Genomic DNA, 7,215 nt, shown 5'->3' with positions numbered 1-7,215 from the left:
ATGAGGATTAGGAAGCATGTTCCTTAATAACACTTTCTCACCTTATCTAAACATAAAATGACACTAGTTCCAAACTCCAAAATGATAAATACTTGAAATCATGCATAAATCAAAAGTACAAATTACTAAAATATATAATATGATGACTCGTCGCTACTATTATTGCTTTAATCTGCCTGCCCATTCATGAGAACAGGGTTTTGAATTGGTGGAAATTGAAGCTCTATCTTACCTTCCAACAATTTGCACCACTTGGGTCATTGTTGACCTTAAATCCTCGTTATTTTCAATGCACAACAACCCCACAACACATGCTCTCTTCACCTCCTCAATGTCTACCTCAGCTGCAAAGCTCTCTTCCACAACACTAATTATGTTCCCTTGGGAAATTTGATTTGTAGCCCAAGGGGGAAAGTAATACTTGCTTGAATCTTGCACGTTTTTATCCAGACTTCTTCGGCCAGAAATAATTTCCAAGAGGGTCATACCATATATAGCTGTAGACATCAACCTTGGGAGTAATGGGAAGTCCGGAGATCCACTCTGGAGCCAAGTTACCTCTCGTTCCTCTTGTCGTAGTCAGAACGTGACTGAAATCTCTACCCACAAGCTTTGCCAACCCAAAATCACCCAACTTGGGCGAAATTTTGTTGTCCAAAAGAATGTTTTCAGGCTTAATATCGCTGTGAATGATGCAATCCCTGCATTGTTCATGGAGATAAAGTAAGCCTCTTGCAGTGCCTAGCGCGATCTGAAATCGGGTCTTCCAATCAAGGGCCTCCCCTTCACTTTTAGATTTCCTTTTGAATAGTATAGAATTCAGAGATCCCTTGGGCATGTAATCGTAAACCAATAACCGCCGTTTGGATCCTTCAGCACAAAACCCTTGGAGCCTGACAAGTTTAACATGTTGTATGTTTCCAAGGGAACTGATTTCCGCCCGGAATTGCTTCTCATCTTGCTTTGAACCATTCATTTTCTTTACAGCCACTAGCGTACCGTCTGGTAGAGATCCCTTGAACACTGCCCCGAATCCTCCACTACCCAACTTAGACCTAAAATTCCTAGTTGCAATCTTCAACTCCTTGTAGCTAAACACGCAAAGAAAAGAATGCTCTGATGAATCTGCGTACCTCTCCATAACCGTCAGCCGATCCTTCCGCAACAATGAAATGCGAAATATGACACCGAAAGCCACGGCGAGAGCAACAACAGCACCCACCACTGGCCCCACAATAGCTATGATTTTGCGTATAGAGGAGGGCGATGGGCGTTCAGCCGCGTTGAGTGCAGCGGCAGCTACTCGAATAAGGACATTTGCGCTGCTTTGCGATGGAAAAATACGCAGGCTTTGCAAATCTCCTAACCAGATTTTGCATGTTCCCGAGGATTGAAAGAAAATGCTGTGCACGAGCAGTTGACGAGGCAGGAATTCTGGCAATCTCTCTTGGTTGGTGCAGTGAATGAGGAAGCAAAATCAACAGTAAGTGTTACACTGACGCCGATGAACCCATCAGTGGCATCGCAGGAGAAGGGGCTCTGCCGAACACACCCGCTTGCCCACCACTCCCGTGACCTCCAGAAGCGATAGTTGGGTACAGCTGAATGTTGTCGGAATTGCAGACACCGAAAGCACAACAGACACCGTATACTTGGCATTGCTCACTGGGTTTAGACCAGAACATGGCCCATCTGTTACCATCGAGTATGGAAGACTGAGATGTTCCGGAGTTAAGGAGGTCGTTGCGTTGCACCATGTGCCTGCTGGGGAGCGGCACATACCTCATATACACAAGTGACCCATTAACACTTTCAACAGTGAAGTTGTCGTAGCCTTTGATCATTGCCATCTCTGGAATGTTGCCGAACGTTTCTCCGTCCCAAACTCTGCTCTTCCAGTACGTCACAGAATCGTTCCATGTTAGAAAGAATTGCTTAGCCCCGGAGGGATCCGTGTGGAGGGAGAAAAGCCCAGGAGCGGGATCCAGAGAGTTTTTCCAGCTAATTAGCTTTTGGCGTCCCCCGAACCTCATCCCGGGCAAAAATGTGTGTACAGGATGATCGAAACTCTGCCAGACTGGGTCAGATACTTTGTCATCACTATCAGCCACCAATACAAAGTTACCGGATTCTAACAGTACAGCCTTCGAGTTCTTCTTGGTTGTTACATTGACAGACCAAAATGATTGGCCTTCTTCATCAAAAAGTCCAAGATCTCCTTCTCTTGACAACTTCGAAATGCCCGGCCCGCCTCTCAGAGGTGTCTCTCTGTTAGCCACCCAAACTATATTGTCCAGAAGAATTTTGGCATACCAGATACCAATATACCAGTTGTTTGTTCCATTTGGAGTGAAGAATCCGAATTCAAAGGTGCCATTCTCTGAAATTATTGTCGGATTTCCAGTGAGAAATGCGCCCGAGGAAAGAGTATCTCCCACACCAGCAACTGACAGGACAGTGCTTTGAAACATAGCTATAACTAGGACATGAAAGAATAACGTGTATGCTAAATATAGACCGTTCCTTCTCATTTCCATCTTGTTGGTCTTCAGGTTCCCGGAATTCATCAGGATATATAGCACAAAGGCAACGTCAAATTATTGGATCCGTTTAAAGGTTAAAAGTCAACCGGGGAACCACTAATGGAAATAGGGGAATTTTTATTTGAAGCATCCTTGTGAGAAAAGGGAATCCCAGAAAATGTCTATCTTAGTTGAAAAGACAAATGAAAAAAAGAGAATTTTTAATTGAAGCATCGTTATCATCCACCATTAGATGTAAGGTACAGACAAGTTCTTAGTTGTCCGGTCTGTGGTCTTCATCTTTGAACACGAGGTATGTCACCAGTCTAGCGGAAATAATTACATTCATAATGACAACACAGCAAAGGAATTGCTGTAAAAGCTATATCTTCACATGAAGAAATTGCTATAAAATGTACATCTTCATGTGAAGAAATTGCTATAAAACGTATTCCTTGGCGTGAAGAATAATTAAAATAGGAGATTTCTGGATTCCAGGAATTATTAAATGCTTTCGGTAGTGAAAAGATAATTTAGAAATTGAAGATGTTCAAGTCGATTTGTTCTATGTAAAGCTTGGGATATAAAGTTATGGATATAAATAAAAAATATGAATATAGTATGAATCAAATTTATACTTGTAGTGTACTAAATCAAAATTTATAGTTTGTCATATAGAACAACATGAAAATGAATATTGGGAGCGTATGTGTTGGAGAGTTATAAGTACATTTGTTCTATATATTATTGGTTGCTTCAAAGATAGTTCTTATAGGCCAAATATAGGAACAAGCATTAGTATAGTTTATATTTGTAACAATCACAAAAAAATAACGAACATTCAATGCTAATATTTTCTTGAAATTATACACAAATGTCTACACTTATATCTTAGGTGATTACATATTTTAAAGTTGCTCATTGCTTGCTATATAAACTTGATCAATTTCAATTTTGAGGACATGCTTTTAAAGGATGAGATAAAATACTTCTATATGCTGTGAGTGCAGATGGCTCATTGAGTTCTTTGGCACCTTATGTATACTTTCATCATCCCAATATATAATCACAACAGTGAGTCAAGGCTCATGAAGATTCCTAAAAAGTTGTAACATTCATATTGCTTCCTAAATTGTTATAACAAAATATCTTCTATTCGACATAATTAAACGCAAATTTGCAAGATTAAGTTTCTCCTTACAACTCATAAGTAGTGATACATCCTAGAAGGAAGTAATAATTGAATAAAATACAAAGAGTAATAGTTAGGACTTATATATGTATATATATTAGATTTGATAATATCATTTAAGATAAGGGCCATGTTTCATGTACATGTGCATGTGTGTATCTTAAATTAAAAAATATAATTTAGAATTAGGGTTGACTTTTTTTAATTTTATCTAAACTAGGGTTCAATTAAGTTTTGAGTTAGGGTTTTAGTAAAAGAGTTATTGTATAAGGTTTACAATTAGATTTAGGGTCTATTTTATCAAGTGATCTTTATTTTCTTTTAGGTTTTAGTACATTTGGGAAGTATGAGAAAGATAAATAATTCCTAGGGTTGATGATTGAGATTGAAATAAGGAGGGTGCTATTGTTTGAGGTAGAAATTACATTAATGGTAATATATATTATTATAATTATAGCTTATAAGATGTACAAACAACCCTAATCTAAATTTGAAACCTTATATTTTGGAAGCTAATAAAGCACTTACCATATTCCTAAACCTTGACATGGTTATACTTATGCTCTAACTGTTAATAATATTTATAATAATAATACATTTTATTAAAATCTAAGACTAAGCCTAACTAGTAGTTACACATTTATCAATGTGTAATGATTAGCGGATAAGAGTGATATGTCTGATTGAGTGCTAAGGAAAAGAAAAGGAATTATATTTTTATGGAGAGGAATAGGTAGAAATTTATTAGTAAATGATTAGTGTAGAAAATTAAATATGATATATAGTGCAAAGTTTGCATATTAAGAAATATTAAATGTAAGAAAAGATAAGAAATATTGCAAGTAAAACAAGATACTAGTTGATGAAGTACAAACATAAAGTAGTATTATGATGCGATAATTTAGTGCAATGTTAGATATAACATATGTAACATGGAAACTAAGTTGACATATAATAGAGAAGAAACACAATGATACTAATTAACATACTTTCAATAAATTTTAGTTGTTGACATCTAATATGGTGTTTTGAGCTTTTATTGAAATTGAGGGGAAGAGTGATTTCTTTAAGTGTTGCCAAGAAAATCAGTAATGGAGATGATAATGGAGGCCAATCAATGAGTCATCTACTAGACCAAAAGTTTGTGATCTGTATTTGCAAGGTGAGTTGTATTAATTTTGATCAATCTACTATTACTTTCTAACCATTCTATAAGTTGAAATCCTTTAACAAAGATTTTAACCTAACTATCATTTGTAAATCCTTCAATCAAGGTGGCATTCCAATAGAATGTTCTTAACTCCTCCATTAAGGCCACTAATAATAGGGTGATTAAATCTTTTAATATGATCACACCTAACAATGTATATTTTAACCTTTAATTGAGGTGGCTCCTAATAGAGTTTACTTAGAAGAGTGAATTTTTTTAACATGTTGCTAGTGATGTTTCTAAAATTGGGTTTCCATATTAAATCTCGGTATCTTAATCATCTGGATTTTATTTGAGATGTTTTATTGTTAATGTTTTACATTCTACATTTTTTTTTTGGAATAGTGGAATTCAAGTTTATGCTTCTGATAAGTTTCTATAGAGATTGAGTGGATTAAAAATTAGATCTAAGTTGTTTGAAGTATTCAAATGTTTAATAGGTATATCTGGACATAAGGAAAATTGATTCACCCCCCTTGCCCCCTCCCTCTTACTTATTCTAAATCATTTTTAAAATTGGTATTAGAGCTTTGGTGCTTGTAAATTATTTTTTGAAGGAACTTAAGCTAAAAATAAAAATGTATAGAAAGGAGATACCTAAGTTCAATAGGGAGAATTTCCCTGGATGAAAAAGTTTGATGAAGCTACACATTGCTAGAATTGGAGATTTTCTACTTAGAGAATAAATATGTAACTATACCTGCACCTTTGACATTCAAACATATAAAGGAGACACAAGAACATGATCATGCAATGTTGGAGATTGCATCTACCCTAAGCTATTTCAAGTTTGATGATATAAAGGACTATGATACTATAAAGAAGATGAGGGAAGAGTTGGAAAATATTCATTGAGGAGATAAGAATATCCATAGAGCCAAATGTAGAAGCTTGAGAGGAATGTTTGGTGAAATGAAGATGATAGAAATGAGAACATTGCATAATATGTTGGAAGAATCAAAGTAGTTGTGAATGGTTTCAAAGTAGATGATGGAAAGACAAGTGATGATGTTGTGATCAATAAGCTATTGCAAATTTTATTTCCTATTTATCCTATTAGAGTTTCTACAATATAAGAACTGAGATGTACTCATGGTAATTATGTAACCTTGGATAGTCTAGTTGATAGATCTACTATTTTTGAATTGTCAAATTTTGATATTTTTAATACCCCTGCTATTCAATCTTATTTCAAGTCATAATTGGGTTAACATAAGTATAAGAAGAAGAAAGGAAAGCATGAGGTTAGTGAGATTCAATATTTTCATGATGATCTTGAAGATGTTGAAGCATTAATGGATAGGAGACTACCTAGGGGTAAATGAAAATACAAAGGTAAAATCCTTATAAACCTACATTGCGGTACAATGATTCTCATTAACAACGAAAACCTACATTGTGGTACAATAATTTTCATCAGGTACCTCTATCAAAGATTAAAATACACGTCTCTTTGAATTCACACAAATATTATATTGATTCAAACTTCCATGTTGAAATGCTAGTCTATGCTATTACCATGGGGTAAAAGCACAAAGCTATATCATCTTGACACATAATAGAGAAGAAACACAATGATACTAATTAACATACTTACAATAAATTTTAGTTGCTGGCATCTAATATGGTCTTTTGATCTTGTATGGAAATTGAGGAGAAGAGTGATTTCTTAAAGGGTTGCCAAGAAAATTAGTAATGGAGATGATAATGGAGGCCAATCAATGAGTCATCTACTAGACCAAAGATTTTTGGTTTGTATTTTCAAGGTGAGTTGTATTTATTTTGGTCAATGTATTGTTATTTTCTAACCATTCTATAAGTTGAAATCCCTTAACAAATGTTTTAACCTAACTATCATTTGTAAATCCTTTATCAAGGTGGCATTCTAATCAAATGTTCTTAACTCCTTTATCAAGGCCACTCCTAATAGGGTGATTAAATATTTTAATAGGATCACACATAAAAATGTGTATTGTAACCTTTAATAGAATTGGATCCTAATAGAGTCCACTTAGAAGAGTGAAAAAATTTTAACATGTTATTGGTGATGTTTCTGAAATTGGGTTTCCATATTAAATCCTAGTGTTTTACTCATCTAGATTTTATTTGAGATGTTTTATTGTTAATGGTTTACATTCTACAAATTTTTTATTATTGGTATAGTAGAATTTAAGTTTATGATACAGATACATTTCTAAGAGATTGAGTGGATTAGAGATTAGATCTAAGTTGTTTGAAGTATTTAAATGTTTAATAGGTATATATCTTGACCTAAGGAAACCTGATTCATC

At 34.9% G+C, this 7,215-nt stretch overlaps 1 pseudogene; it reads right to left on the bottom strand.

The window, feature by feature from the left end:
* Positions 1 to 442: 442 nt before the first annotated feature.
* Positions 443 to 2,567, bottom strand: LOC149528470 (G-type lectin S-receptor-like serine/threonine-protein kinase At2g19130 pseudogene; annotated as a pseudogene).
* Between the last annotated feature and the right edge of the window lie 4,648 nt (positions 2,568 to 7,215).

This window comes from Cupressus sempervirens, chromosome 11 (assembly GCF_028749045.1).
Source record: "Cupressus sempervirens isolate cs-2001-9-10 chromosome 11, ASM2874904v1, whole genome shotgun sequence".
In the NCBI taxonomy this organism is placed as follows: domain Eukaryota; kingdom Viridiplantae; phylum Streptophyta; class Pinopsida; order Cupressales; family Cupressaceae; genus Cupressus; species Cupressus sempervirens.
This window is presented reverse-complemented; position numbering and strand designations above follow the sequence as displayed.